The following is a 5,023-nucleotide window of genomic DNA, read 5'->3' on the forward strand; positions in this document are numbered from 1 at the left end:
AAAAGGCTCATTGCGCCCGCCTGTATCCAGGATCGGCTGGCCTGGGAACGCCTTGGCATTCCCCCGGAGGAGCTAGAGGAAGTGTCTGGAGAGAGGGAGGTCTGGGCATCTTTGCTTAGACTGCTGCCCCCGCGACCCGGCCCCGGATAAGCGGAAGAAAATGGATGGATGGATGGATGGAATATTATGATAATAATATATTAATATAACTGTGTAATGTTAACTCTTATTTACATTGGATCAGATCAGATTCTATGTGTACACAGCTGAAATGTAGTGAAACATAAAATTCATAACTAAACTGTGGATCTTGATCAGTCATTAAGGATCCCATTAGTAAGTGTCAGGGGTGCTCGGTTTCACCTGCCCTCTTTCTTCCACACACCTGCCAGCTATCCTCATTACCACCACCTGTAGTCACGCTTGCAATCACCAGATCTCCTATATTAACCCCGCCTTCCTACCTGCCCACTGCCAGTTCGTTCTCGTGCCCACACAGACAACCAGAGCCATACTCCATATTCCAGATTCTAGAGTCCAGAGACAGTTACGATCTGCTATGTTTTTGTGGCTGTTTTCAGTTTGCCTCCATTTTCCTACTAGCCTTCTCCTCGCCCATTCCTGCCTTCAGCCCTCCTGCTTGGACTCATACTCCCACACGGAACTGTTTACCTCTGGACCTACTCCATTCTGCCATCGGACAATCATTTAACAGCCAGGTCGGTACTCTCTCCTCCTGTTCCTCTCTGATCATTGTCACCTTCTGCCTTATTCCCTTCTCTTCAGCCTCAACCACCTCTACTCGACCAGCCAGTGAGTGATCTCCATGCTCCGCAGCTCGGCCCAGCAACTACCTTCATCTTACCTTCCTGTGGTCCACATCCATACCCTCTACACCTATTCTAGTCACAGTAGTAATGTCACGTTATAGCACTCCTTGCCTTGTACAGCACTAATTAAACACTGCTTATGGTGAAGTCAGCCCTCTGAGTCTGTTTCTCTGTCACACCACCTTGCGTGGTGTGCGATCATAAAGGTAACATATGGACAATAAAACACAGAGATTTGTGTGTTTCAAAGAGCTACATGCAAAGATTATGCTTCACAAACCAAATGGAAAAAGAAGTGAAAATAGAGGAGACAAACAAATCTGTCTTAAAGTCAGTGTGGATTGATTCATCACATAAAATAAATCAATGTCAGTCTGACCTGTGTCCAAGCATCGAACTGTTTTTTGGAGGTGTATGTGCCAGTGTCGGCTTTATTCGTTTTAAACTTGAATTATCAGTAGAAAAGATTAGTTTAGTTAATACTTTCCCTTTTGTGCAGCGGCCCATCGGGGTAAAGTCTCCCAGTGGCCACTTCACCCTTGTTTTCAACCGAACTAATGAAACATTTGGTACAGCTAATAAGTATAGCTGTACCTAACAAGACAATTGAAAAGTTTCCTGTTTCACAAACAATCTACACAGTAGCACTCAGTTATCCCAAGCAAACCTAAGTAGTTGTAAATAAAAAGCTGCCTGTGTGGGGGTATTGAGCAGATCAAATGACTGATCTGAGTATACAGTATTTATTGTGCTGCTACCTTTCCTTAGGTGGCTGAATGGCACAGTTGGAGTGGAGTGTCTTTACATGAAACTGAAGCACAGTCTCATATTTGTTTCTTTTTGCCTGAAGGGGAACATTCTCATTATTACTTACTGTGTTCCAACATGAAGCTAGATATAGTTGTTTGTCTTGCATTCTTGTCTCGGATTCTCAACATTGACTGCTGATTGTGATTATCTGCTGATGGCAAATGTGTATCGATCAGCTTCAACTGACTTGTCACAGAACAATTTGGTTTTATATTTTATCTACAAACTCGTGTCAAATTATCCTTCATGGAAAAATGATTGAGCACATTTTCAACAACTAAATGGATTTGCCATCTCAAATACTGTCATTGTTTTGAACAGAACATGATGTTATTCTGGTCGTATTACTGTAGATCTCATTGCTGCTTTTGACACAGCTGCTCACACCTTATTGGCAGACTTGGGGAGTAGTGAACTACAGGTAATTAAACTAGTAGTTTAACTACATGTTGCAGTAGCTTGCTGGTAGTTCAACTACTTTCAAATTTGTGTAGTGACAGAAGTAGTTAAATTACATTTTGCCATTTTTTGTGCATTTAACTACTAAAACTCATTTTGAACCATAAAAGGAAAGGAATAGTTTTTAATTTTTATTTTTTTCTGCCTTTCAGCATTATCAAGGACATTTTTAGTGCCAAAGGTAACCACCTTTTGAATAAGAACTTTGAGGGACTGCTATGGGGAAAACACTCACCCTATTTGCTCCCAAAACAAACTTTCAATACAGAAAATATAAATTTAGCATAACATACATGCCATTTTACTCTGATGGATTATTAGCTAGATAATGTGGTCATGTTTTCATCCACACAAACTGCAAAATGAACTGAAGTACAAATGCTTTATTTGCTTTAGACACCATTTGTAACTGCTGCTAAACACTATAAAACCAAGAAAACAAGCTATTGTATCAGTTATTTTTAATATATTTGAGTTGAGTTTAGTTACTGAAGTCATTATTACCCCAGTAATAATGTGGAGTACCCCAGCAGTCAATAGACTACTTGGGCCCCTTCTACTCAATCTCCATATGTTGCCATTATGCCAGATTTTATCTTAATAATCAGACTTGTAAATAAGTGTGCAAAATCAGGTATTCAAATAAGTGTCAAGTCTCTAATGATAGCCTGGAATGGAGTAGGAACAAGTAATGGTTGATTGCTAGTTAAGCCCAGGTAAAGAAAATAACTGAGGGGGCTACCTGTATCCGACTACAGGGCACACCATGTACAGCTCCACAGCACTAATATGCACAAAGTTTCTGGTTTGTTAATGAAATTAGGTATTTGTTAAAACACACAGCTAATAGACCAATGCAATAATTCTACATGATGTGAGCAACATGAACTCACCCAGATGACTCCAGTGGACAGAGGGTTACTATGGCAACTGTGGTGCTCAATAACCAGATCAGCAGATGAATGAAAGGCTGAACACCAGAGTGAAGGAAATCTAACAGGATTTTGTAGACCACACACAGTGTACAATCATTTGAGACTATAAAGACTGAAGTTTAAAGACTCTGGATGAATGAATAATACCTTTTTAATTAAACTGCTAAAAGGAGTCAGCTCTCTTGGGTGATGTCACAACGGGGGTGGAACACTTGTCAGTGACAGTGTGTACCAAAGATGACAATTGCTGTAGCATTAGAAAGTGGTAAACTGCAATTTTGAACAACCGAATGCTTAAATCTATCCATATCCCTGTGATAAACAAACATCAGCGGCATACATTTGCAACATCACTGTTACAGCATTGAGATGTGCATGTGTTCACTTTATTCACCACTGTATTACAGACAACGACTTGGGTTTTCTAGTGTCCTTGAGACCCACTCAACAGTCTCTCTCTACAGAGTGCACACACACAAACATTTTTTGATTCACATGCACAGGTACACTGATTAGTTGGACAATTACTAGATCAAATGAGGTTATGTTTTTATTCCTGCCTAGTCCAGCTGTTATGTATGTAATTATTTTTTTTCATGGTGACATATTTACTGCTGCATTGTCTTTGTAATTATGGCTTTCTTCCCAGCAGTATGCTCAGCTAATCAGCCTGGAGAGTCTGTTGGGATGTTAACCTTAAGTGAGACACTGGCACTGCGTGACCTGCTCAGACAAATATGTACCTGCAGTTTAAGCAGTGAACAGACACTGGAGACTTTGTATGAGCCATGAAACTGCTGTGATGGAACCAGATAAACAATTATATATAAACTTATGTGCATGTAGATTCCTCCCTGTCCTGTTTGTGCAGATGTTCAGTACCAGTCATAAGTCTGTAAAGAGCTACTATTTTGTTGCTTTTTCTGTTTCTACATCATAGATTAGTACTGAAGTGAAATAACAGATTCCCCAGATTAGCCACTGGCTGTATTGATAAACGTTTTGTGCACTATTGGGCAATATTTTAACCAGTTCCTGGAATGGTTTTCACTTCACATGTGTGTTTTGTCTAAAGTCAGTTGGTGCAATTTCTTGCTTTTGTGATCCTACAGATTCCTACCGATCTTATCTAGAAATCTGGACGATTTTGTTTTACAACCTAAATTATGACAACCCAGAGTTGAGTCCAGGATGCAGGGTCGCAGTCTTACACACCTCTCTGCTGTCTCCTTGCAGCTGCTACCCACCCAACACTCCCAGTACCCCATAGAGACTGTGTCTGCCCCCCGCCCACCTAAATTATATAAATCAAGAATCAACTCCAGAGGAGTTATTCATAAGAACCTAATTAAAATTAAGATGACTCCTCTTATAGTAGAAAGTAATAGGACAATCAAATGTGGACTATTAAATATCAGATCTCTCTCATCTAAATCTCTGTTAGTCAATGATTTGATAAGTGAACATCACATTGACTTATTGTGTCTTACTGAAACATGGTTACAGCAGCAAGAATATGTCAGCCTAAATGAATCCACTCCACCTAGGCACAGTAACTGTCACATCCCTCAAAACACAGGCCGAGGTGGTGGCGTGGCAGCGATCTTTGACTCAAGCTTATTAATCAACCCTAGACCTAAACATAGTTATAACTCATTTGAAAATCTCACCCTGAGTCTCTCACACCCAAACTGGAAAACTCAAAAGCCTGTTCTGTTTGTTATTGTATACCGTCCACCTGCTACTTATTCAGAGTTTTTAAGTGAATTCTCAGACTTTCTGTCTGATTTAGTGCTTAGTACAGATAAAATAATCATAGTAGGCGACTTTAATATTCATGTAGATGCCGACAATGACAGCCTCAACAATGCATTCTGTTCATTATTAGACTCAGTTGGCTTCTCTCAAACTGTAAATACAGCTCGCAGCTCCGCTCCCTAAAGCAGGCATCACGAAAAATGGAAAGGAGGTGGCGCTCCACTAAGTCAG

This window comes from Monopterus albus, unplaced genomic scaffold (genome assembly GCF_001952655.1).
Source record: "Monopterus albus unplaced genomic scaffold, M_albus_1.0 scaffold321.1, whole genome shotgun sequence".
In the NCBI taxonomy this organism is placed as follows: domain Eukaryota; kingdom Metazoa; phylum Chordata; class Actinopteri; order Synbranchiformes; family Synbranchidae; genus Monopterus; species Monopterus albus.